This window comes from Phalacrocorax aristotelis, chromosome 2 (genome assembly GCF_949628215.1).
Source record: "Phalacrocorax aristotelis chromosome 2, bGulAri2.1, whole genome shotgun sequence".
Lineage (NCBI taxonomy): Eukaryota > Metazoa > Chordata > Aves > Suliformes > Phalacrocoracidae > Phalacrocorax > Phalacrocorax aristotelis.
In genome coordinates, this window is record NC_134277.1 from 25935790 (window position 1) to 25963665 (window position 27876).

General features: G+C 40.7%; 2 long non-coding RNA genes across 8 annotated transcripts in view; one reads left to right on the forward strand and one right to left on the reverse strand.

Moving 5' to 3' along the window:
- LOC142052552 (uncharacterized) overlaps positions 1 to 17632 on the reverse strand; it is an 85943-nt gene extending 68311 nt beyond the window's left edge. For 4 of the 7 annotated variants that reach the window (XR_012658877.1, XR_012658880.1, XR_012658879.1 and 1 more), the window contains exons 1-5: positions 17311 to 17631; positions 15154 to 15213; positions 14508 to 14662; positions 11545 to 11648; positions 10581 to 10634 (exon numbers count right to left, since the gene is read on the reverse strand). This is a non-coding gene — a long non-coding RNA (uncharacterized LOC142052552). Of the gene's footprint in view, positions 1 to 10580; positions 10635 to 11544; positions 11649 to 14507; positions 14663 to 15153; positions 15214 to 17310 lie in introns of all 7 variants that reach the window. The other 3 variants (XR_012658875.1, XR_012658878.1, XR_012658881.1) reach the window with 3 other exon arrangements.
- Positions 16949 to 27876, forward strand: part of LOC142052551 (uncharacterized) — a 36493-nt gene continuing 25565 nt past the window's right edge. The window contains exon 1 of the long non-coding RNA XR_012658874.1: positions 16949 to 17355. This is a non-coding gene — a long non-coding RNA (uncharacterized LOC142052551). The remainder of the gene's footprint in view (positions 17356 to 27876) is intronic.

Sequence of the window (27876 nt, forward strand, 5' to 3'; positions counted from 1 at the left end):
TTCTGCACTGCAGAGGTCTCTCAGCAGAAAAAGTCTACAGGAATGCCAAGACAGAGAAGGCACATTACAGATGATATTTCAGCTTTTTCTATGAACCCACTTCCATTATCATCAAAATTAAAATTACAAAGATCTGTTTGGTCAGCTTGTCTGTCCTCCCCCTGCAGGACTATTAACCAGTTCTTGTTTTGTCCTTTACATTAGAACAAGGTGAATCAGAGAATCATAAATACATGTTTTGCAGATGCTGGAGACACTTTTGTCTGCTGTTTGTATAAACTCACCATCACCAGGCTTTATTCCTCCTTGCTGAGATATTCCTAGCCTTAAATTAACACACTTCCATTCAGACGCTGCCTCAAGGGCACAGCAGTCTCTATGTTGAGACTCTACATCAAGTTTTCAACACCTTCTCTTGGCAATTTTGTAAGAGGAACATAAATGCTAGGTAGACCTAGGGCCTACCTAACCCAAAGTCACACTTCTGATGCTGCCGATACCAAGAGCTTCAAATAAAGATTCAAAAATGAGAGATTTGCAAAGTAGCTTATGTCTCATTTAAGGTCCATAAAAACAGCGGGTCAAAATCTTTGGACACAAGCAATACAACCTCCCAGGCTCAACTGAGTCCAATGGCTGATGAACACATTTAAGTGTGACATTCCTGGGATTCATAGTTTGAGTCCTCTACAGTTGCGATTTTTCTTTTTATTCCTGTACAGGTTTTCCTTTTTAGTATTTTTATATTTTCCTTAGCATCAGCTACACCCAACAGCACATATTTCCATAGGTCATTTGCTTGTTAATGCAAAATATTTCCTTGAAAGTTTTTATGTTTCCGGTACTTCCACTTTATTCAGTAGATTATTCTGCTCTTGTACTTTTAGCACTCTAATTCTAGTAAGACAAATAAATTCTGTTTGTAATGTGTTTTAGTGTATCTTTATATAATTACCTGCTACAGTCAGTCTAATTATTTCTTACTAAATACTTTTAATATTTTCATTTGTTATTTCTACAGAACTAATGTTATTTGTTTCTGTGGGACTTCCTATGTTTCTAGTAACTCTTTCTCTCTACATATATATAAAATCTTTTCTCTACATATACACAAAATCCTTTCATCCTCTGTCTACCTATGTCTTTTTTGATTTCTTTTCTAATCAGAAATTAATACAACTTACCACAGGAAGGCCTTTTTCAAAATACAGAAACTTTTAATGATCACTTAGCGTAGACTCCAAGAGTTCTTCTGAGATATGAGGCTACAGTGGATTTAGATCCCAGCTATATGCACACGAAATAAAAATATTCTTTTCAGTCTGTGCCATCTTGCTGTTGGCCTTATGGAACTGCCTGCCGTAGTACTGCCAATTTAGTTATGTTGTGAGTTTCTCAAAGTCTTCCATAATCCTGCCAAATTAGACAATTTTTTGTTATATGAAAATTGTCTCAGGTTTCCGCTCCAATCCAAATGATTCAATAATGGTTTTAACACAGACAATCTCATTACAGGCAAAATGCACAGGTCATTAACTGTTCATATTGTTGAAAATGGGCCATGTTTCCCACCTTTCTCATTTTAGCCAGTTTCTAAGATATAACAGAACTATGCTTCTCATGTTATGACTAATTCTATTCTCCTAGCAATTTATGAGTGATCTTATCAAAAAACTGTGGAGGTCCACATAAAATACATTGACCAGTTTTCCTTTATCCTAATCAAGGAGCTGTAGCACATAACTGCACACAGAAAACACAGTTGACCTCGCCACACTTATGCTGAAAATTTATATTTTTACATCTTTTCAGTGATTTATAACTATCTCCTCCAATTTATTTGGTAATTATATGAGCCTCCTGCAATAAATTTGGAACTAACACAAATGCAAACTCCTGCATGCACCTGAGGAAGGACAATCCCATGTACCAGTACAGACTGGGGGCTGGAAAGCAGCTTTGCAGAAAAGGACCTGAACATCCTGGTAGACACCAGGCTGAACACAAGCCACCAAGCAACCTTGCAGCAAAGAAGACTAAACCACATAGTGGCTGTATTAGAAGAATTGAGCCAGCAGGTCAAGAGAACTGATTATTGCCCAGTGTTCAGCACTGATGAGATCACAGCTGGAATACTGTGTCAAGTTTTGGACTCCCCAGTACATAAAATGCATTGATAAATTAGAGTGAGTCTAGCGAATGGCAACCCAGACGGTCAGAGAGCTAGAGTTCAAGGTGCAAGAGAGCCTGAGAGCACAAGATTTTGCCCTTGGTTAAAAAGAGCTGGCTAAAGGAGATTTTATTGCTTTTTTCAGCTATGTAGCAGGAGTGTATAGAGGATGTAGATTACATAAAGATAGGGTCATGCTTTTCCCAGTGAATGGACAAAATTTACAGCAAAGGAATTACTCGTTTACTATGAGGTGTCACCTGACACTATGGGGGCAAGCAGCTTCTTTTAAGGGTCCTTGGTAGAATGAGACCTGGCCACAGGGTTGTATTACACTTAGAGCTTTCTTAAAGATTATAAAGATTTTATCAATCAGCATAGCTTATTGTTACACAGAATTTCTAGCAATTAGCATAGTTTTCCTATTACATAAAATTTCAGTTACCTAGATTTTCATTCACTTGAAGCCTCTGCAGATCAGGTCAAATTCTTAATAACTAGCATGCAACACAATAATCACAATCTAGACTCTGCCTTTAAAAAGTACATGAGCCACTCAGTTCTTGGAGGAAGAAGAATGATGGAGGTGATCTCATGATAGTATAATCGATGATGAGGGTGTTCCCCCTTCATCCTCCATCATGGTCTGGGCATCCCCTGTACCACACCAGGAAACATGAAGACCTTAACTGTCTGGCTGCTGTTGGATACACTTCAAAAACGTTTTGGATAACCTGCTGTATTTATGCCTCTCAGTTTGGGAGTTAGGTCTTTACCATTCCGTAAGTTAGTGGATTCTGAAGAGGCTGCCAGACAATCAATATGTAAGAATTTCACTGCAGGAGACGGCAAGCTGCAGGTGGTAACAGCTGCTTAATGATCTTTATCTCTTCCTCTCCTTTGTCTCCTGACTACTTATTGTTCTCACTTTGCCCTGGTGGTGTTTCTCCCAGCATACATCAGGCTTAGCATGAGCTGTGTGTTATCCAGAATCTGAGCAAGAGTTGAGTGGACAGTCACAGGAGGCATCCCTACCACCAGGACATCACAGGTTTTGCCATCCAGAATATCTCATGTGCTGTTATGCTTCTGTGGTCATAATGGGTGTCACCATCTGCTGGCAGCAATGCTGCACCAGGTGTCAGGAGCAGGGGACACAATGAGGGGAAAAAAAAAATCACTGTGACCAAGTTGCCTGGAGATGTGGGATTGCCCTTCTTGGAGATACCCAACACCCAACTGGATGTGGCTCTGAGCAACCCGCACTAATTTCAGAATTGTCCTCTGAACTGAAGGGTTGGACCAGAAGCCCCTTCCAAGTGAGATTATTCCATGATTTTCCAGTCCCAATTAAATTTTTTATTTAATTTTAATGAATTCATAATTTCAGTGCTATGGCAGCTATTGCAGCTTCTTTTTCACTCATCCTGCTTTACAGAATCAACATGTCTTACATGCCAAAGAAGATGGTGGTTCCCACATTGTTTTTGCTGATAAGGAAGGCAGCAAGAATGAGTTGGCTGCTCTGATAAAGGTTCACAGACTTCCTGCCTTCAATAAAAAAAATATTTCCTGTTACCTGTTTTTTCCTGTCAAACCTGTTTGCATCTTTCTTGTTTTCTAGAATATACTGTTACCTCTCACCACCTAGGTCCCTTTCCATGGACGGTCATCCCATCTTCTGAAGCTACCGGAATAATCGGCATGGCTGTTTAATCATGGAAAGGGTCAGGGTTTTTTTCCTCTTTGTTTCTTCTCTGTTGAGGGATAAATATGTCTTCTGCTACTCTGACATATTCTGCTTAGAATATTTAAAGCCTATTCTGGAAACTTGCATTTACCCACTTACCATTAAAGAAAATTTTTAATAATTTATTCTTTTTCCCTTATTCCCCCATGCTACTTTCCAAAGTCAATCTAACGCATAAGTAGGATATACTCACGTTCTTTTAATCTGGTTTTGGTTTTGAGCAAGAATATGCACATCCCACAACAAGCCCCTATTCCCAATAAAATGTTGCAAAATATCATTAAATTCCATTCGAATTTTTGGGTGTTTTTTTTTCCCCTTTGACATTAATACACCTTCTATCTCTAGGACTGAGATTTTACAAGTATACCCACTCTCCTTGAAAAGCTGAACCTTAAATACAGTCTCTTTGCCTCTCTCTTGTGCCACATTGATTCTTCAATGTAATCCATGACAGTCATTCCTACCATTTACATCCATTTGCTGTCCATAGTCAGAAGTAACTGTGTCACCTTGACCCTGGTGCAATTATTCCCCTTGCCATTCAAGCCCAGAATGGTTCCTCACATTGCATTTTCCTGCTACACCTCTGACAGCAAAGTGAAACAAACCATTGTCCCAGGAAAGGGATGACTCGTTGCTACCAGTTGCCAGGGTAGCACACTGGAAAGACACAAGCAAGAACTTGCAGTTGCACTGTTTCCTTTGCATTAGATAATGTCTGTCCTCGAATCACTTCTCCCTCCATTTTTCTTCATTCTAGAAACTGAATCATTATAATAATTCTCTTGCAGTTCCCAGAAAATCAAGGCTGTAGTATTTGCCAGGGTAGCCAATGTTGGGGGGTATGTGACATGTATGAGATATTATAACGTTTACTGTGGACTGAACCTTCAAATGAAAGGAAATTAATCTCCGTGCAGCAGAAAAAGCGACTGCTTTTCGGTCTCAGGTAACCTATAGAACAGATATAAATAAATACTTAAACCTCGTGAAGATTTTACTTTCATCATTTTTCTTTCACCTTTCCCTTATTATGTGTAATTATAATCTGATTCATTTGAAGATTTCTCCTTTTTCAAATCTGAATAGCTCTATAAGTTGGTCTAGTGAAAGACACTGAGTCTGTCTACGAAACCTACATGTGTGCAACAATACAGCTGTATTCATGCAGCAGAAAAACGTAACATTTATAAAACAGCTGGAGACAGCCCAAGATAAAAAAATTCACATTCAGAATGAAATTTGTCCTAAATTTGGGGGTTTTCATACAGGATTTATGATCTGGTGTGTTTGGGGAAAGGGTTTCTCACACAGAGGGCTTATGAAATTCAGCAATTGCATATGATTTTCTTTTTTCTTCAGAGCAATGTCTGTCAGCAAACAATTCATCATAATAGATTTATTTGGAAAAATTACCCTTTCATTTTCCTCCACAGAGAAGTTGTTTAGATAGTCTCAGACAGGAATATGTTTGCTAACTGCAACTGTTCAACAAATTCAAACTGCAAGTACGTTAAGAGAAGTCCTAACTTAATTTTGAAATTTTTTCTAACTCTGCATCAGATGACTTTGTGTCATCCCAAACTAGCAGCATTTTGTTAATGGTTTTCAACTATGAACCTCAAATTGCATTCCTTGAACATTTTTTTTTCCATTCTCTTTATATGTAATCTTTGGCCTCCAAGAAAATATACATCACTTAAGAAACAAAGTCTGTCTAAACACATTAAATGGTCAAAAATTAATGTTCACTTCATTCGTTTAGCTTTACTGCATAACAGAAGAACCCAGTGGGATTTTGCAACAAGACAAATACTTTCATTTCTTCTTTAGACTTCATCTCATTTCTGGCACCACATCAGTGCTTTTTAAAAGAATGAATATTATGGTCAAAATGTCTTCTCACTGGAGAAAAATGTTTTCTCAGAAAAATCCCAAAGAGGATAAGAAAGGTCATTTACTGGGTGTAAATATCCACAAGAGATAAAAATACCTTTTTGGTTTTTGGGGGCTTTGTTTTGTTTTCTTTTTTACTTGGAGCATTAGTAGTAGGTTTCAGAAAAAAAAAAACACATTTTCCACAAAATGTGTGCTTTAGCTCACTGAGTGCAGTGTGGTAATGCTGAAACCCCACGTTAGCCCTGACTGATGATGTTTGAACAGAGGAAAAGACATCATCTGTCAAAATCAAATTTATCATGTCTTTTACTATATTTTATAGCTGGTTCTTACACAACAAATAATCCAAAACATGCACAAAGAAAAGCTGGGAGCCAGCATCGTGAAATATGATCTATTTTCAAGAAATGTTTTAGAATACCATTTTCGGTTACCCCATGTCAATGATTGATTGCATGTTATTGCTTATGTGACTAATGATAAGCATGATGAGTTGATGCAAAATTTCACACTACTTACAGCTTGCATTGCCTGTTTTGTCACTCAGAAATATCCCTGCTTATTGTACCACTCATGCCAGAATTTATTTGCAGCACGTAATAGTAGACTTAAAAGCAGACATTCCAGACAATTATTCTCTTTAGTGATAAGTCAAGGTTATTTCACTTGATCCAAAATAAAGAATTTCCTTGCTCAGAAATGATATATATGTGACCTGACCTAGAGCATACCAAGTCAGACAGCCGAATGATGCAAAGCAGACAATGGAGCCTACACGAGTTTGTATAGAAAAAGCTTCACTAAGACAAAAATAATGAAAGTCAAAAATGTTTAAGATATAGGTTCCCATTCCTTAATTTGCTGCACAGTTCTCCCCAATTAATGTAACAGAAAGTGTCCTTCACTGAGTTTTCCAAGTGAGCAAATGGCATAAAATGCACTTGCCTCCAATGTATATCTATATAGTCATTATATTAATATATTAGCTCAAAAAAGTTCATATTTAAGGCAATTTATGCTTAAATGCTGTTTAAGTATTAATAAAAGTGTCACATGCACAATCTAGGTGGTAATTATTTCAGCTGGAGCTTGTAAACTCAAACAACAAAATAGGATCCTGTCAGGGCACTAGAATTTAAGAAAACATTATACAAATAAGAGACAGAAGAATAAAAATAAGGAATTTAGAAGGAATTACCTTTGTGGGATAATTAAAAGAATTTTGCCTTTTTAGCCTAATACAGGACTAAAAGAGGCATAAAAATAGTCCTCCAAGAAGACAACTGCTCCCCAAGTGCAGGAGGGGCAGAACCAGAACAAATCAGTTTATTTTGCTAAAAGAAGATAAAAGTCAGATGAGATGGAAAGCTTTCTAAATGACAAAAGAAAGAAATCACTGCAAGAGAAAACCAGGAAGGTGATGCTATCTGCTTTCTGGAGGTTCCCTAAGGGAAAATCAAAAAAGCACAGGTTATTCAGGGATAAACCATAAATATCTTGACTCTGCAGAGCAGGTTAAAGTAGGTCATCTCAGCCAATGGTGTTAAAGCTAACATTGTGTGTTTCATGACCAGGGAGTAGAGAAAAGTTGCAAGCACAAGCACTAAAGCTGCCAGTGCACTCATTGGAGGCGTTCAGAAGGAGCATCAGTGTCGGCCCAGTTCAAGTCAACAAGGCAAGAGTAGCTGTGCCTGGCCAGATCTGAAGCCTACCCTCCACAACATCCTACCTCCACAACATCCTACCTCCAGACACAGTCAGCTGCGTCACTTGGAGAGACATGTAGGAGGCAGACGAACTGCTAGTGTAGTCAGGGCATCAGTAGGCCTGAATTTCCCTTCCCAGCCCCCAGTGACTCCACCACCCTGCCCATGGTCCAGGACCCCAGTTCACCCATCTCCCCAGAGCTGTCAGTCCCTGCCCCAGTGATCCCACAGCAGGGCTGGTTTCCAGCTCCCCACAGCCCTGCTCTGCCCAGCCACGGACCCCGCTGAGCTCCCCATCTGTGGGAACCCCTACTCCACATGGTGTCCTGACACAAGCGTGCAATGGTGGCCCTTCCCCAGACCACTTCTTCAGCTTCCAACTATTTTGTGTCTCAAAGACTTTTTCTGAGCAGTCATGGAGTCATAGAGCTGGAAACAAAGAACAGCAGTTGTATTTGAAGGGGATGAGACCTTTGGGAGGCAGTGGCTAAATATTTGTAATTTATGATTGATTACAGACTAAACATGAGGCCTCTGTACAAAGCTGCATCCAAAGGGCTCTCTGAGCCCTGGATAAAATAAAAAGAAGAGCTGGGAGTGAGGAAATAGTTCTGTCTTAATGGGCAGCTCTGGCATGATCAGTTCTGGAATATCAAGTTCACTTCTGGTGTCTGAAAATCAAAAAATAAAGCCTTTCTATGAAATAAACCCAGGTGGACAAGGATATTTACTGAAGGTCGAAATGGGTGAAATTCTGCATTTGAATTACACAGTCTTTTGCAATATGAATTTATTTGGCCTTAATTTGTGCATTTCTCAATAGGAAGCAGTCCACAATTAATATTTTTTTATTCTGTTATTTGTATTTCAACTGCTAAAAATCTTGATCAGATTTAAAGACGTGATAGAAAGAGGTAGTAAAGAAATAAAGCAATATGTTAAAGCTACCTGTTAAACATGTTTCATGTTTATGCTTGTCATGTAAACAAGCAAATTTCCTGTATCTTTTGCTCACATTAAATTACCAACTATTCAGCTTAAGGAAAAGTGATAACAAGTTGTCCTATATATAATTTGTAATTCTGAACCTCCTTAATTGACATCTGTGTAGAAAAGAAATCTCTACAGATATATCAGGCAGACGTATCTGATAATCTCTTCCACTTTGTCTGTGTTTTCCCTAATGCCGCTAAAGCCATTCCAGACGGAGGGCTGGAGGCTCTCCACTTTTTTGATTGAGCAACCTTTCTCTCCCTTTGATATAGCATGTCATACCATGATGAATGAAGTGGCAGCCTTCTCTGAAATAAGTCACTAAGAGACGTCCAGTGTCAGCAGAAAAAGCTCAGCCACACATTTCACTCACTAGATGTAAGAATTTCATCATTTCTACAGGCAGCTGGGAAAAACTGGTAGTCCCTGAATTTAATTTACCTTCTCATGGTCATTTGACTACCAAGTGTACCAGACAGTGTAGGTTGTTAGCTAAGTGAATAGCGTGGGGATACTGGGCAGGGTCAAGCAGCCCATAACAGAGCTCTCCATAGCATCAGCAGTTTTATCCTCACTCTGATCTTGACCCAAAGGATGTGTGCAGACACTTCTCTGCTCTCACACTGGAGCTCTGTGCAGGAAAAGAGCTTCTTTATATGGAACAAGAATTTCCCTCCTCTTCCCTACCTACCCTTTCCAAACATCCTGACTCATCCATGACAGTGGCACCTTGCTATCCACACCCCAGCCAAAGGACTCCAAAATTTCCAAAATGTCCAGTAGAATGGAGGTGTGATAATACACATTGGCATCATTTACAGGTAATTTTTCCTTAGTAGAAAAGAAGATACACTCCAGAACCGTAAAGGCTTTTTGTTTATCTTGAAAGCACATACAAACAAAAATAGAATAAGGGTAGTTACACTGAAGTGCAAATATTGTATCTATTTTTCTGCAGGCTTCTTATGAACTGAACATAAAATAGCAGTGATCCCAAGCAGCAAAGTGTGCACATAAGGCTTTGTTAGATGAGTGATCAAGCTGAGAAAATAATGCAATATTCTTATTAAATTATAACATATTTATCTTCCATTCCATTCTGAGGAAAATGTCAACGTTAATTTACATTAATATTATTTAATTATAATCTAATCCATATGTGTCCAACAAGTGAATTCATTATCTGGCTCTGCCACGTGTAGGCGCCAAAGGTTAAATAGCTTTGAAGATACAGTAAAGTAGCAATATGTAAAGTATCTGCATTTCTAAGATATTTCTTCGATAAAGTGCACACACACACTGGTAATCTCCAATGTTTTCACAAAAGAAATGGACTCATGAGTGAAGTATTTCCAAAAACATTGCTGAAAACTTTACCCAGACTTTTATTATCTTTTTTTCCCTGTATTACTCTCATCCTGAATATTTATTGTTCATTGAGTAAAAGAAGAGAGAATGGACAAAGAAAATTAAAGTATTTGCAGTGTAAAAGTTAAGGTTTTACTTTGGGCAGGGATTCCTCCACAACTTAAAACAAGTTGTAAATACCTGAGGACCATGGAAAGTCTGGTGATGTCATTACTCTCAAAAATTTTGAGAACAGTGGTGCAATCCTAAACAAAATGCATATGTTTGGTGTATGAAGGAAGACTACTTCTGAGGATCCAAATATATCTGTTAATTTCTGATTTTTCCCATTATTGTTTCAATCTTGAGGAGTCCTTGGCAATCCTTCTCTTGTTATGTTTAAGCTCTAGTAAGTGCTAGTCATACAGTTATTTTTACTCCCTGTTGGGTTTATTGTTACCAACATTTTTATGTAATATTTTGTAGTCCAACATGGCTTTTTCACTCTCCCAATTTCTTGTTTCCCTACAGAGATTTTACTGAAAAAGAGCACAAAAAACCAGAACTGTACCTTTGCACACCACAGCCCACCTTTCATCCATCCCCTCCCTCCCATCCACAAAGAGCAGTATAGACAGATGTTGAAATTACCCAAACACAAAGCTAGTGGGTTTCATGTGCTATGAAGATTCTAAAAAAAACACTGGTTTACCTTCTAGTCAGCGAAGCCCCGTAACCATGCTTGAGAGATGTGGGTCATCATGTCCTAAAATCAAGAGATCACCCATGAAGTGAGTGGCAGTGGGAATAAACTAAGCAGCTCTGATTTCTAGCCAGGGGTTAAATTCTTTACTGGTGTAACTCCATTAACTGCCTCTTTACAAAAATCAAGACAGCTAAATGAGTTGCAGGCTTCATTAAAGTGATGTTCATTGTGAGCTGGTAAGTTAACAAACAATTTTTACTACAAAAATTGTTTTCTGTGAGAGTTGTCCTTGCACAACAGCACAATTCCCAGTCAGTACCTCACACATACATTAAAATCCTTAGCAATTTTAGAATTCAAAGTGATTTATGTCAATTTTGTTTTGGGTGGCAACAAATTACGACTTCACTCAGAGAGAAAACATTTCCTGCTGCTATCTCTTAAAGACTGCCTGCAGTGTTTAACTATCAGCTGCTAGCATCACACAGACTGGAAGGTGACCAATGGAATGTGCGAGGAGAGATTAGAATGAATTTTTGACGTGTGTTTTCATTTCATAAACTCTAGTCTCTGCAGCTGCAAGTTTGTCATTTGTTATGTGTTTTTTTTTCAAAGGCAGTTTTGTCTTATCTGATGTTGAAACTCTTCCTTGAAGCTTTGAAAGCTGAGGCATAAGAAAGAGAAATCAGTTGGAAATTTGTTCATGTCTACCTCTGTGCTTGACATTTCTCCACTGATAAGGTACAGCTAAATATTGACTTTTTAGTTAAGTTCAGATTAGCTGTCTGGTCCATGAGCATTGATTGTAAACCATTATCTTTTCCTCATTTGTGGGCTTTAACAAAAAAAAAAAAAGGCAGCAAAAAATAAAGACAGACAGAAAATGGAATGGAAGGGAAAAATGTGTAATTGGCTGTAAAGGTGTCATTAAATTTTGCTGGGGAAAAATAGAAATGCTATTGATGTTTACCTTTAAAAAGCTATCCTTTTTTCATTCTAACAGTCACCTTGTTCAACTCATTTTTGACCCATTCAAGGAAAATATCAAGCCGAGATTGCCACCAGGTCACAAATCTGGGAAAGATATAAAAGATTTTTCTATCACTAATTAAGTAAATGCAAAAACTGGCATTAAATAAGCACTATTAGGTGTATTGCTCTGTAGGGGCTCAGTGGTACTGCTATTTACATTTATTATCCCAGCCTCCATCCCAACCCAGGAGAATGATTTGAGTATGTCAAAATAAGAGCAGATAAGAGAGCAGGATGATGTAACTCTTTTAATTTTTTAACAGCCTTTGACAAAGTCCCTCCCAAGAGGCTGTAGAGGAAACTAAGAGATTATGCAGTAAAAGGTAAAGTATGCTTGTAGAAAAGAAATTGGTTAGGAGAAAGAAAACAAACAGGAGGAATTAATAGAAAAATTTCAGCTTGGTGAAAGTCTGTCAGTGGGGAGCCCTGCGATTCTGCTCCAGAGAGGTGGCACAGAGGGACATGGCAAGACAGCTTGTTACTTCTGCTACCTAGGGATGTCCCTTTGGATGTCACAGCCAGCTGGAAGGAATTAGGGCAGCCCACAGGGCTCATGCACACATGGATTTATTCTGAAGCAGCTATTGCACACTCACTTCACACCATTCAGTTAATCCCATCTAATCTGCAAGTGTAGACAAGTATTTAACTTCACTGGGGCTAAGCCAGAACACCACTGGTACCCTGGCTACCCCAAGCAGGTGAGAGGCCTGCTGTCCTCAGCTGCCAGGAGGAGGGGAGGGAAAGGGTGACAGAGAGAGATCTGGGTCAGGCACTCAGTTAGCATTAATGTTGACAAAAGCTGTGTCTACTCCTCCAGGACTATAACCAGGCCTGACCTGAGCTAATAGCATCATCTAATTAGAGCATACATGATGGCTTTTATAACTTGAACCCTGCTGGGCAGTGCAGACGAAGATTTAAGTCTGAAATTTTAGGTCCAGAACATCACATCTCAGTATGACCTTAAATCAACAAAGGAGACTCTCCTGGTAGGTGAAAAGAAGCTGCCCTCAGTGGTCAGAACTAGCTGATGTCTGGGCCAAAAGTAAAGGAAAAATTGTTCCTCTGACACTCAGCAGACACCATGGATTTAACGGTAAGTTTAAGAATCCTTTCTGCTGTGAACTATGCCAGCAGTGCCCAGTCCTGAATCAGGAACTCCAGGTGTTATCCTGGTTCCTCTTCTTCACCCTGCATGGGTACACAGTTCACATTTCAACCCCTACGCCAGTATGTACATTGCAACAATGATAGATTAGTTATGTGTATTCAATTAAATTAAACACTTTAACTCTACATGGCTTAATTGTAATTTCATTCAAATAATAACATCTGCTAAAAGAGAACTTATCTAGAGGCATGATTTTCTCTTGTAAGTTTTGATTCAGAGCAGTAAAGGGAAGGGAACCTAGGAATTACACTGTTATAGGCTTCATCATGTCATCTGGTAGAACAGAGCATAGAAGAGCCACTAGTACTTCACCCTTAAGCATAATGAAAATGTGCCATGGGAATATATAGCTTGGATATGGTACAGCAGATGTTATAAATACCTCATGTGACATAACATGTAAACACAATGAAAATATGAAAACCAGGTGTGTGTCTTTGCATTTTATTTAAGGACTCTGTTCTTCAGATTTGCTTAATTGCCAGCATGCCACATCTTCCACAGAAAGAGATTGCAATATTTCAGTTTTAATGACTGCCTTTTCTATTACTAGAGCACGTATGTCAGCAAAAATTCCCAAAACTTGAAAAATAACCAATTACCTAAAGTCTTTTCTCCCCTTTAAAAACAAATGCTGCATCTATGCCAAGTTTCAGATTGATGCATATTTAAAAACTAAACTATAAATCCTGGGAAAGATATTCACAACAGCAATGCTGATAGGCTCTTAACTTGCACCTACAGTCCCAGAAATTAATCCTGTGATCTCATCACATACCACAGGTCCAACTGGGTTTGGGCTAAGTCAATCTGTGGGTGGGAAGCCTCAGTGGAGTTTTAGGAAGTAGTATTAATGATTTGGAGTCTATTTACTCTGCAAATTTTGCTAAGGTTGCAGTACAGTTCATTACTTTCAGAAAGCAGGAATAATATTTTAATATTGCTCTTGAAAAAGGATGCAGGAGAACTGTCAGCCTCTAACTACAACCATTGTGTGCAACTAGAAATAAATAGCATAATTAGAACAAGCTGGGGACCTGTTACGGCAATCGGAACCTGTAAAAGGATGTGTTGATACTGAAAGAAAGTCTTCCTCTTGCTCTGACTACCCACATTATGCAAAACCTTTTTTAAGCAGTCGGTCCTCCCTGGTACTGTGTTGTTCATGCTCATGTTTGTCTGGGAATTCTGGGGTCACAGCAAGTGAGTTTACACGCCAGAAAGCCTCTACAATTCTCCCCAAATGATGAATTGTGATGGGACTTGCCAGGTCTTCTGAGCATAAAGAGGCAGATTTGTGGAAACGGATGGCAGAATTATTAGCATGCAAGTGACTCAGCCAGCATCCTGCTTGGAAGACAATGAACTGAATGAATGTGGCATCCGCTTATCACTGTCCCCGGCTGGGTCAATAATCCTGAAATTACAGCATCACCAAAGTCAGGTGAGCAAACATTGTGAGTAGATAAGATGTAAAATCGAAGTGGAGTTCAAATTAACTCCACAGTGAAGATCTGTGGAAGTCAAAAAGCATAGATTTTTCTGTGCATTAAAACTAAGTAACAGTGTGAAGAGAATGTACACAAAAAGGCTGCAAAATACACTTTCTCATTAATAAAATTGGTCTCTAATATTTTTACAGTGCTAATTAAAAAAGAGGATGATTCACCAGAATCATCTGAAAAACTCCACATACCGTAATGTAATGCACAGTCCCTCTTTCATACCTGCTGAACCTGCTTTAGAGGAAAGTTGATGGGTCTTCTGATATCTCAGATGGAAGTGCACATGGCCATAGTCAGCTTGGCTGCCATTCACTTGCCTATCATTAACCATCTTCAAAAGACAAGTATTTGGTCTGAGCTGGTCAGCTAGAGTCCCTCTGTACAGGGAAAGAAAGAACATCCTGAGGGCAGCTCAACTTTTTGTAGAACAGTTATCAACATAAATTGGAAGAATTTTCCTCTGAAAACACTTAAATTCCTAAATTGCTTATAAAAGGACCCTAAATTATTACCTTGACTAAAAATCTAAATTTTATGGAGCTAAAGTTAGATTAAACAAATCTGGTTGTTCTAGATATTGTAATTGCTCTTCTCTGTTGACTGTATAGGATGCCACATTGTCCTGGAAAGTGCTTTAATTACAAACTCTGTGCCTATAGCTGCTAAAGATTTTCCTTTAAACCTTTATTTTCCTTAAACCTGTTCCTCTAAGAAGGAAAGAGGAAGGGATGGAAAGAAGGAGAGAAGAAAGAAAAGGAAGGAGGGAAGTAAGGCAGGAAGAGTCTGCTGAATAATTTCATTTCAAATATTTCCCCCTCTTCAGGGTTAACAGAAAAAGTTTTAACTGCTCTAGGTCCCTCCTTCTCACCTGTGTCCTCCTATTTTCCTTTTATTCTATAGGGAAAAGATCAGAAAATGTGGGCTGAACCTGGAATGAAACAAAATTATATTACTTCATTTCATCTATATTTTAACTGGCTGTATTTTGCACAAATCTGAATGCAATAAACTTTTAGCTGTATTTTTAAAAATCCATGGAAAAATTACCATTTTTCAAGCACCCTATTAGGTGACTGATGTTTTCAATTACCTTTCCTCTATGACCACTAAAAGCTCAGTCAAGGGCTTGCTGATGCTAACAGAAATCTTTCAGGTTGTCACAAAAAGGCTTTTCAATGAAACCCTAAAGGCATTATTTTTATCAGTATTTGTCAAGTTCAGCTCAAAATATTAAAATTAAATGAGAGAACTCCAGGTCTTCAAGGCACTAACTTGAATAAATACCAGAAAATTAAACCAAATTCAGTCATGTCTCCAGCAATTCCACTCAAGCCAGTGGCATTTCAAAGGTTTCAGATAAAGAGAGAATTTGTCCCAGTAACTGTTTTGCAGTCAATTTACAGTCAGAGTTCATTGACTTCAGTGGAAATTCCACCATGATAACCATGACAGAGCTGGGAATGATTATATACAGTTAAGATATAAAGAGCTAATGAAGCATGCACGAATCAGTTCAATATGTTGAATATTCTCTCAGGACTGCTGGTTAGATAATAACTTAAGTAGATTAAGAGTTATAAACAGGATTCTTCTTTGTCTCTATCTTCTAATTAAACAATGACTAACCTCAGCTAGGAAGGTGATGATCTACAAAGTTAATCAAAGGACAATTTAAAGAATAAATAAAATCTTAGAGATGTTTTCCCACCAAAATTGCTTGCCCTTTTGTCCTGCATTTTTCCAGGCTTAACTATGGCAATGTTGTTCAGAAATACGTGGAGCAGCCAATCATATATTTACTGTCACTGCTCATTTATTGATGGTCAATATACTGATGTAGGCGTTTCAGATTTGTTGGCAATCACTGGAGATAATTCACATTACATATATACACACAAAATTAACAGTATTGACCAAACTTTTTTTTTCCATCTCTTTGAAGATAAAAAAAAGTACTGTCTGATTTTTGGAATACAAGAAGCAGCATGGAAAATTCTGTAAGGGGCTGTTACACTGTCTCCCAGCACCAGGCTCCAGACAGTTCTCTGGCAGCTGGGGAATTATTCTTAATTATGTCCTAGCCACTTCACCCCATTCTGCCATGTAACAGCCCTTGACTTAAATAAGAACCTGGACAATCACATAAAACTGGGTTACTACCAATGATAGTAATGGAAATTAATCACCCCTGGTAGTCCAAATTAATGTAGAATGTTGCTTGGGATTTAAGATATTGTTTTATAATCCCAAAAGGACAAGGTGCTGGACAACATTTGGGAGATGGATGGTAGATGTTTTCCTGTTTCCAGGTGCTCACAAAGAGCCTAGCAGCTCTTTCATGCGTTAATCCTGCAGGCAGTCCTAACTCAGAATTTCCAAAGACTTGCTATCACAGTGAGATGTGGAATGATTATGTAGTTATCTAAATGGAGTGCCATCAAATGCAGAAATGTTTAGGGGAAACAGCCACTGTAAGGAGCAAAACAAAATTATTGAAACAGAAAAAGCCACCAAATGCAGAAATAACCTTGTTGTAATAATATGTTATCTAAAAATATTGAGGCTGATGGTAATAAATACAGTCATAAGAACTGGGGTGACATCCAACACATCACAGGACTTCAAAAAAATAGTCAGGAAGAAGCAAGAATTGTGACAGATAAGAAACAGAACAAACAGAACAAAGTACTGCTAATCCTTGTTAGGGTAAAAAAAAAACCCAGCCTTTTATGATCTCTCTGCTAGACACTGCTTTCAAGGAAAATTACATGTTTTATATCTGATTTTTTCCCATATTTTGTGTGACCAGTATTACAGCCTTCCAGTATCTGCCTTTTAAAATTTAAAGAAAGCAAGCTGCATTTTGCAACAATCCCATGAACTCTCAGAAGACAACCAGTCGCTGAATTTCTTACTAAACCAAGATGTTTTTCAGAACTAAAAGGAAGTGTGTATGGTCATGAGAGCAGGAGCTTTATGAGTACCTTGCTTTCATGCTTGCTCAGCAATGCCTTCTTATAAATACCTGTCTTTCCAAAGACAGTCGGCGAGGGGCACAGTGTCAGTAACGGTAAGTCCTGCGGCTGAGCACGTGTCCCCGAGGAAAAAGGGGGTTCCCAGAGCCAGGGGAACCTGTGGGTGTGCAGAGACACCCCATGGGAGCTGGCAGATCCCACAAGAGGGGCTGATGCGGGGAGGACGTTGCCAGGAGCAACCACAGGAAGTTTAAACAGCCCCTTAATGAGTGCGAGCGAGCAGGACCGGCAGCCCGGGCGTGGGCGCGGCAGCCCGGGCGTGGGCGCGGCAGCCCGGGCGTGGGCGCGGCAGCCCGGGCGTGGGCGCGGCAGCCCGGGCGTGGGCGCGGCAGCCCGGGCGTGGGCGCGGCAGCCCACACAGGGAGGGCCCTGCCACTTCAGACAGAGGCTGCAACCCACTTGCAAGAAGCTGAGATCAGCAAGAGCTGTGGTATCCACCCAGCAAAAAGCTGTGCCCTCAGCATCCCTCATGGCCCCTCCAGCTGCAAGAACTGATGCAGCCACCCAAACAGAGCTTTCGAGGCAACATGCAGCCATCCAGGTCCAGTATCAGTCCAGTATCTGATGGCAGCACTGAGCTCACCTGTGGGAGATGCACCCAAGTAAAGGAGCTGCTCAGCCTGGTGACAGAGCTTCAGGAGGAGGTGTCCAGGCTGAGGAGTATCAGGGAGTCAGAGAAGGAGATCAACTGGTGGAAATGTACTCTACAATCCCTCTCTCAGAGGTACCAGCACCAGCCAACCACGGCACAGTGACAAAGGTCCTGCTACCGCTCACCACCAGACAGGAGGAAACTCAGGAGATGGGGAGAATGGAAGCAGGTTACCACTCAGTGTGGCAGGTGAATCCACCCTCAGCCCACCTCACCTTCGCAGGTGCCTGTACACAAGAGGTATGAGATCTGAAATTGGAAGGGCAGACAGCTGATGATGTGGATGAAGGCCCTTTTGGGATTGAGGGGTTATCTAGGCACCCTACTGCTTGCACCACAACCACTCATGTTAAGAAACACAAAAGGGTAGTTGTCACAGGTGGCTCCCTTCTGAGGGGAACGGAGGGTCCTATATGACGACTGGACCCAACCACAGGGAATTCTGCTGCCTCCCTGGGGACAGGGTAAGAGATATCACTAGGAAACTCCATAGTTTGGTAAGCTCCTCAATTACCCGCTATTGGTTCTACATGTTGGCACAGAAGAGGTAGCAAGGAGAAGTCCAAAGGCTATCAAAAGGGATTTCAGAGCCTTGGGGCAGATGGTTGAAGGGTCAGGTCCTCAAGTAGTATTTTCCTCAATCCTTTCAGTAGCCATGAAGAATATTGCATGTAACAGGAAGACCCAGCTAATCAACACATGGATCCAAGGCTGGTATCATTGGCAGAACTTTGGCTTTTTCGATCATGGGATGGTCTGTTCAACACCAGGTCTGCTGACATCTGAAGGGATGCAACTTTCTCAGAACGGGAAAAGGGTTTTTGCTCAAGAGCTAGCAGGGCTGATTGACTGAGCTTTAAACTACATTGGAAGGGGGAAAGGGGCAAAACCAGGCTAGTCAGCAATGGACAACAGGAGGACATGCCAAAGTTCAAAGAGCTGCGTGCTAGTGAGACTCTGCAGAATGCTACACATGGCGATGGGCACAATGAAATGCACTTAAAGTGTTTCTACACAAATGTGTGTAGCATGAGGAACAAGCAAGAGGACCTAGAAGCCTTGGCCCAGTCCCAGAAATATGACATCATTGGCATAGTGAAGCCTGGTGGGACAGGTCCTGTGAGTGGTGTGCCATGATGGATGGTTACAGGCTTTTCAGGAGGGATATGCAGGGCAGGTGATGCATGGGTGTGGCATTGTATATAGTGGAGGAGCTGGAGTGCATGGAGCTTGCAGCTGCTGATGGCACAGCTGAGAGCCTCTGGGTAAGGATTAAGGGACAGACAAATAAAGCAGATATTGTTGTGGGAGTCTACTGTAGACCACCCAGCCAGGAGGACTCTAAGTCATCTGCTCTTGTCCTTATGGGGGACTTCAACTTGCCAGATGTCAACTGGGAATAGCACATAGCTGGGACAAACAGGTCTAGAAGATTCTTAAACCATCTGGACAATAACTTCTTGGTACAGGTACTAAGGGAATGGATCAGGAAAGGTGCCTTCCTCAATTTGTTGCTTATTAACAGAGATGGTCTTGTGGGTAAAGAGATTGGTGGCTGCCTTGGCCACAGCGACCATGAAGCAGTCAAGTTTAAAATCTATGGTAACAGGAGGAAAACCAGCAGCAAGACCTCAACTCTGGATATGAGGAGAGCAGAGTTCAGATTGCTCAGGGAACTACTTAGTAAGGTCCCTGGGAAAAAGCTTTCAAAGGTGCTGGGGTCATCAGTGCTGGTCACTTTAAGTACCACCTTCTAAGAGCACAAGAGCAGGAAATTCCAAAGTGTAGGAAGTAAGGCACGTGAGGCAGGAGGCTGGCTTTGCTGAACAGGGATCTTCTTAGAGAAATAAATATAAAAATAAAGTATATGGCCAGTGGAAGCAAGGTCAGGCAATATGGGAGGACTACAGGGATGTTCGCCACTGTAGGGAGGAAATACATGTGGCCAAAGCTCAATTAGAGTTGAAGCTGGCCAGTACTGTGAGGGACAATAAGAAGGGCTTTTTAAAATATGTTAATGGAAAAAGGCAAGCCAGAAATAACATTGGCCCATTGCTTGATGAGAATGGTTACCTCACGAACAGGGACATAGTCAAGGCAGAGATGTTTGATGCTTCCTTTGCCTCAGTCTTCAACACCAATGGTGGGCTCTGGGAGGCCCAGAGCCCTGGGCTAGAGAACTGTGACTGTGGGAATGATAAACTCCCAGTCAACCTTGAACCTGTGCAGGACTTGCTGCTCCAGCTGGATCCTGATCAATGCCTGGTCAATGGGGCCTGATGAGATTCATCTGAGGGTACTTAAAGAGCTGGCTGATGTCATAGCGAGACTCTCTCAGTGATTTTTCAATGCTTTTGGGAATCTGGAGAGGTCCCAGTTGACTGGAAGCTGGCAAATGTTGTCCCAATCTTCAAGAAGGGCAACAGGGATGACTCCAGTAACTACAGCTCTGTCAGTCTCACTTCTGTGCCTGGCAAAATTATGGAGAAGATTATTCTGGGAGTTACTGAAAAACACCTGAAAGATAATCCAGTCATTGGTCCCAGCCAGCATGGGTTCACAAGGGGAAAGACCTGCTAAACAAACTTAATTTCCTTCTATGACAAGGTTACCCACCTAGTTAACCAAGGGAAGCCAGTTGATGTAATCTTTTTGGATTTCAGTAAAGCTTTTGAAACTGTCTCTCACAGTATCCTCCTGGACAAAATGTCCAGCGTACAGCTGGATAAACACATAATGCAGTGGGTGAGCAGCTGGCTAACAGGTTCGGCTCAAAGGGTTATATAGTAAATGGGGTTATACTGGGCTGGTGGCTGGTCACTACCAGGGTTCCACAGCGATCCATCTTAGGGCCAGTACTCTTTAATCTCTTCATAAATTACTTTGATGCAGGACTTGAAGGAATACTAATTAAGTTTGCTGACAACACAAAATTGGGAGGAGCTGTTGACACTCCCAAGGGCAGAGAGGCCCTGCAGAGAGATCCAGACAAATTAAAGAGCTGGGCAATCACCAACCATATAAAGTTTAACAAGGGCAAGTGTCAGATTTTGCACCTGGAGCACAGCAACCCTGGATGTTCATACAGACTGGGGAACAAGAGGCTGGAGAGCAGCTCTGCAAAGAGGGACCTGGGGGTTCTGGTCAATGGCAAGCTGAACATGAGCCAACAGTGTGTCCTGGCAGCCAAGAGGGACAACCATGCCCTGGGGTGCATCAGGCACTGCATTGCAGCCGGTCGAGGGAGGTGATTGTTCTGCTCTACTCTACGCTGGTGCAGCCTCACCTGGAGTGCTGTGTGCAGTTTTGGGCACCACAGTGCAGTAAGGATATAAAGCTACTGGAGAGTGTCCAAAGAAGGGCCACAAAGTTGGTGAAGGGAAACCGTATGAGGAGCGGCTAAAGTCACTTGGTTTCTTCAGCCTGGAGAAGAGGAGGCTGAGGGCAGACCTCATCGTGGCCTGCAGCTTCCTTGCAAGGGGAAGAGGAGGGGCAGGCACTGATCACTTCTCTCTGATGATTTATGACAGGACCCAAGGGAATGGCAGGAAGATGTGCCAGGAGAGGTTTAGGTTGGATATTAGGAAAAGGCTCTTCACCCAGAGGGTGGTGGAGCACTGGAACAGGCTCCCCAGGGAGGCATCACGGCGCCAAGCCTCACGCTATTCAAGAAGCGCTTAGACAATGCCCTCAGGTACATGGTGTGAATTTTGGGGTTGTCCTGTGCAGGGACAGGAGCTGGACTCAATGATCCTTGTGGGTCCCTTCCAACTCAGGACATTCTATGATTCTGTGTTTCTCAGCGTGCACCTAATAATTTGTGTATTAACATTTTCTGTCTCAAAAATTTATATATATAGTTAAATTGAAAATAGATTTGTGTTACCAAATAGGGATTTCCTGTTATAACTTCTCCGTTTGTACCAATGGCTACTTTAAAGAAAATCTGGCACATTTCTGAGCTTAAAATCCTTCCTTTTTTCCTGGAATGCAACCAAAAGTAGAGCTCTAATCCTTGTTATTTAACTGACATATGACTGTCATTTTGGAAAAATACAAATAACTTTTCTGACAAAAAGGTCCTCCACATAGACATGTCAACTGCTTTTGCAAGGTACCTTTACCTCCTGTTGTAGCAGCCTCTCACCTCTCAAAAATAAAACTATGTTGAACTTGGTGTTGTTCAAAACTTTCAGGGCTTAAAATTTCCCTCTTTTTTTCACTTGCAATTAAAAGGCTAAGCAGTTGTTTTGTAATTGTCACATGCAACTAAAGCCATTTTAGTGCAGGCTTTTTATTATTAATTAGTATTTAAAGTCTTTTAGTAACTGTTTTTTACATGAAAAAAAATCTGATGAGGCCACTTGTGAGACAATCATGGGGGTTTGCCTGCCTTTATCTGGGACAAATTCACTATCAGAGTAAGTTCACAGAACAGTGATAGCAGGACTCCACCCGGAGACACACTTTGTCCTATAATTTCTGATCCTTGTTCTTCATGTACTTCTTTAGAGGTTTGCCCTTTAAAATCAATAAAATAAACTGTCATTGCAAAACTTTGTTGAAAGAATTAGTTAAACATTGGGCAACTGAGTATTAACCATAAACGTTAACTAAAAGAACCCTTTTTTCCAGTTGTATGGTGCCATGGAACAGTTAGAGCAGGATATTTCTGCCCTGTTCTCTCTTCCTCCCAAATGACTTCAGAGCTGATTTTTCCATGGTTATTCTTTTTCTATTCTTCATTATTTTTTAAACGTGGGTCTTACCCCTTTCTCTGTTTTATGAATGCAATATGTATTTTCCCTAAAAAGAGGTTGTCTCATTTTTAATGCTAATTACAGCAAAAGGACCTTTATTAACAGCCCATTATCTGAACTGAAAGAGGTCCAGGATACCATAGGTAATGGAAAAATGTAGGAAACATAAGTGTTAGTTAACCACAGATCCAGCATAACTGTAACTTGGCCAGTGCTGACACAGAGCTCATAAGCTTGTCCTAAGCAAGTTGAAAGCTCATACAACCCATGTCAAAAATGCCCCTGTATTGTGTCCTGCTGAGAGCAGGTCCTCAAGGTATCTGTAGGTTTGGATGGAAAACTAGTTATCAGAAAGCATCACGCCAACAACAGGAAAAGGATGTGCTGAGAAGGTAAAGCATGGAAATGTGCAAAGGACTGGAAGTCTGAAAGTCCTGCTGAATATGTAACGTGGTCCCCGCTCCAAGAGGGGCTGGGGCACATCATTTGATCTGTGCTGGCACTGTGTCCTCACTCAGTGCTGTGTAGGAAGCCACAACTCCCTCTCACAGTGTGAGGAGGTGCAGACGCAGGTCGGTAATGGCCCGTATGAGGTTCAGAAGGTCTGTCACTGAGGGGCAAAGTACCAAACAGCTGTGTCTCTGCTCAATGTTTCCAGATCTTTGATTCTGCACAAAGATCTACCGGGATAAAAAGTCCAGTCTGTGCTGGGTGCAGAAGCAACAGTGCTGTCCCAGGACCCAATCTGGGCATGGGAGAGGTACATCTTCCTCTACATAGCTCTATGCCTGAGCTAAGTACCAAAAAAAGACACTACTTTCAAAAAGCCTAGGCAGTGGGCAAAAGAAATGTGTTGTATAAGCCAGTAGGCATTTCAAGGATGTGCCAGTGGTACGTGCTTTGCTAAGTGCATAAAGAGTTGCCGTGTATTTTTATTAATTCATTATGGTTGATCCAGTTATATAAACAGGAAATGGCAATAGATTAGCTCCTGGAGAGTGTTTCATATGGGATTACGTTTAATGCTGAAATTCCCGTCAAACTCTTAACTTTTAAAATACTGATAACACAGAACATACTGTGCACTTTTTTGAACACTTGAGCAATGCATTCCCAGCAACACACTCAGAGCCCTAATAATCAAGATTGCATTTAGAGAAGCTTAATTTTCATGCTATTAATCTCTCCAGTGGTAAGAGTAATTATTCAGTATTCACCAAGAAGCAATCCCATAACATGCACAGGGTGCCAGTATGTTAGCATGGTTTGAATGACCACATAGTGAGAAGAAATGTTTCCCTCTCACCAGCAAATTATTATGCAGGTCCTTAAAAAGACTGAATTGTATTTGCTGGATATAAAATCCTCTCTGCTGTAAGGATCATGTAATTTCTGTTTACCCCAAATGACCTCCAAAGCTTCCTATCTTCTTTTAGTATCATCTTTAAGGTCTCCCTTCCAAGATCACCTTTCCTTTTATGACCCTATTTCTTTTTTTCACTGGGCACTTTTGTCCAGCACTCCATTCTGCTAAGGACTTTTACCATTACACCAATTTCTTAACCCCCATGTCTCATCTGAAGCCTTTTTAAATAACTCCTCCTGTGCATTGTGCAGCACCATTCAGGTAGGTAAGGCAGAAAGGCAGTATTTGAATAAGGTAAAACCCAAAGAATGTAATGACTTGTCTTACTGTTGAAACCATTTCATTTTCCAGGAAGGAAAGATATTTCTTATATTGTGACTTTTCTTTGAAGAAGATGCATCTTCTACCCAAATAATACCTTCCATTGAAACAGATGCAGAAGAGTGAAAGGCCAAAATGGTTTTTAGATTACATGTCCTATATCTGTGACTAAACTTACAATCTAAATGTTGTACGTGTCTACCTTATTAATCATGTATCTCACTGCCCTTTATGTTTGTTTCCTTCTGCAGTCTCCTGTCATACAGTCTGACTATCCTGAAGATAAAAAACATATTTTTTTACTGCATCTAGCACATCCTGAGTCATGATTCAGGCTTGTAGAAACCTTTGTAATACCTTTAATAAAATAATAATAATAATAAATAAAATAACCACTAGGTTTGGAAAATATTGCAACATGAGAACAGTCTATACTGGTTTTGAGAATTTGCCCTCTGCACCTGGTAGGCAAATGCCTGGATACTCTGACTTGGCTGTTTGTTCAGCCACTGTGAATTTGAGAAGTCAGCTAACACGTGAAGCTTATATACCATAACTGCGGTGCTAACTGCCACAGGGATCTATTCTCTCCTTCTGCCATGTAACTTCAATAGACAGCCATGGTGCTTGCCCCTGAGTGCAGAGGCTATCTAATTGCTGTTCCTTGCTCACTTGTTTAATCCTTCTAAATCTTCTTATTTCTAACTATTATTCCATCATTTATCTCAGTCTATCCTCCAGTTGGTCCATCTCTTTCCATATAAACTTTGACTCTTCCTCGTTCTTCTTCTCCGTGTGCACCCTCAACTGCTTCTTCACCAGCTCTTTCAATTCAAAGTTCATCAGAAATGTCAGGTCCTCCTGGTCAGGCAAACATTTTTCCTCATCGAATGGAAATGAACTCATGTATGCAGTGTACCTGGACTCTCATCTTGACTTTTTAAGGGGCAAAATGTAATGAATACGTCTATGAATCACATTTGGAAGATGCCAAATTCCTCCTGTATATGCATTCTTGAGGGCCTGAGGGTACTATTATATTTGCTTCAGGGTTTATGAAGGTGGTGAGGAGCCAGGTTTTGAAAGAGGAATTACAAGCTGCAATGAGCCCGCCACCTCTGAGATGAATGTGAGTGATCTTGTAGGAGTCAGTGCCGCATGCACATTTTCTGGCTTCCCGGCATCCTCCAAAGGGAGCCAGACTCAGTGTCTCCCTTGCAGAACAATGCAGTCTAGGATAATATAGTGTGAAAGGAAAGCTCATGGCATGCTCTGAGGAACTGAACCACCACAGCTGTAAATATTATCTTTGAGTCAGACAAGCACACATCATACTCAGTGTAGGTGTGTTCTCTGGCTCTGAAGGCTGCATTGTCCTCTGAGAGTGCTCAGAGTTATGTTAATTCCTTGTACAATGGCTATTACTAAGAAATATTTTTCTGTTTTAAAGAGATATCGTATGAACTGGAATTATTTATTTTGGTCTCCAGGAAAGACAACTGTTGCTGTTGCTGCATTTTTGAGCTGAGAATTTCTCTCCACTGCTGATGGGAAACACAAGTCTTCTTGGGCAGGTAGTGCCCCAGGCTGTGTGCTGACCAGAGGTGCTGTGAGAGAAGATGACATCTGTCAGTAGCTCTCTCCATGCTTCACACCAGCGTAGCATATGAGGAGGGTGGCTTCTGGTAGTCTGCATCTCAGTGAAGTTAAGGGAAAACCTCTTGACACAGTCTCCATTTGCAGAAGACAACTGCCTCCTCTGTCTCCCAGGCTGGCCTGACTAACATCCTCCTTTCTCTTGAATCCCCCTGAGCTTAACCCTTCCTTGTCCAGCACTCCATCATTTATCTCACTTCATCCCTCATCAGCCTGCCTCTTCCAGCTCTCTCCACATAAAATTTGACTCTTCCCTAGACCTCAAAATCGTTAGACTTTTGCAGAGTGTGTACGCAGCTGTGTTCATGGTCAGAGCCAAGCTCTGCCTGACAGCCAGTAAGGCCAGGGTGAACGTTAATGTGTAAGCAACGAGGAAACCATTGAGTGTGACCTTGAATCCTAAGCTAACATGACAGTATAAACACAGTCCCAGTTATTGCTCGTATGCTCTCTGCCTGTCTGAACAATCTCTCTCTTTTTCTCTCAGGCTCCCCCATTCCCCCTCACCAAACTTTCATTGCTTCCTCCACCATTCCTCACTTTCACTGTGTGATTGGAGACCTTTTAAGCAAGTTGAATAGAGGTATTCAAACAGTACAGAAAGGCCACTAAAAAGTACCTGGTCCTAAATGGCTTCACATACCTCCATGCCATAATGAAGTTCAGAGTCTGTATTTGGATACCCAGAGGCCTCTGAAATTTTTTAATTAATTGGGTAGTGATTCCTTAAAATCATTTCAGTACAGTCCTCAGTACTCACCTGTGTAAGAGAATCATGAGTTCCTGTCCTCAGTGTCATGACATTGCCCAGTCATCCTATCTGAATAACCAATGGATTAATCAGCACTGGTTCCCAAAAATATTGATGCAAGGGACCTTTGCACACTCACCCACAGTAGAGGCAGAGTTAGAACCCAGAAGATGCCTCAAATTCTGCTTCTCTTACTTATACAGAGGAAAGCACTATTATACTAAATAGTTCTTAATTAATTAGTAAGGTTTTTGTGTCCTCCTTTGCCTTCACAAAGGGTTACCAAATTTCAGCATATTCCCCAACCATTGCCATCACTCTTACTTCTGATGATTGTTTTACAGGCAGAAAATCCCATGATTTATTAAATTAGTTTTTAATGAATGTATAATAGCAACTAACAATAAATGAAACTAAAGAAGGCAAGAAGGAACCATAATCATAGCCAGCAATTCAATCTAAAAGTGCCAATCCTTATGTTAATTTAATTTGAGATTTAAGAAGATAACAGAAACTGTATTATATTAATTTCCATTTCCACCGCCTCAGCAGTCAGCTAGCATTGGACAGATAGCATCATGACCAACACATTTTTCTTGCCCCTTATGTATACTTCCTCCAGTAATTTACTTTAGCATGACATGGCATGTCTGAAGAAAACAAAAATCACCATGTTTATTAGGATTGTAGAAGACTGGTCTCAATGAGTCTGGTCTCAATTCTTTTTCCTCTCCTTTTACAAATCTGGCCACATTTGGCAAGAAGAAGTGTAACCACCCATTAAAAATATAGTATGTTTTAGCATTTAGATTAGGATAATGTGCTGCCCTTTTTATAAGCTACTGAATACAGAAAAAAAAAACATGTTCTAACTGCGTTGCTGTACGCTTCTATGGGAGAACTTATCTTGGGCCGCATGTCTCTGGGACACAGGGCTCTACCCACCCTGGGGACAGCGATGCACAGACATCAGTATGATGGATATAAAATGTCCATTTATTTAACTGCGTCACACGCTTATATAGCTCTTGCGCTTCCTGTTCCTGCCAC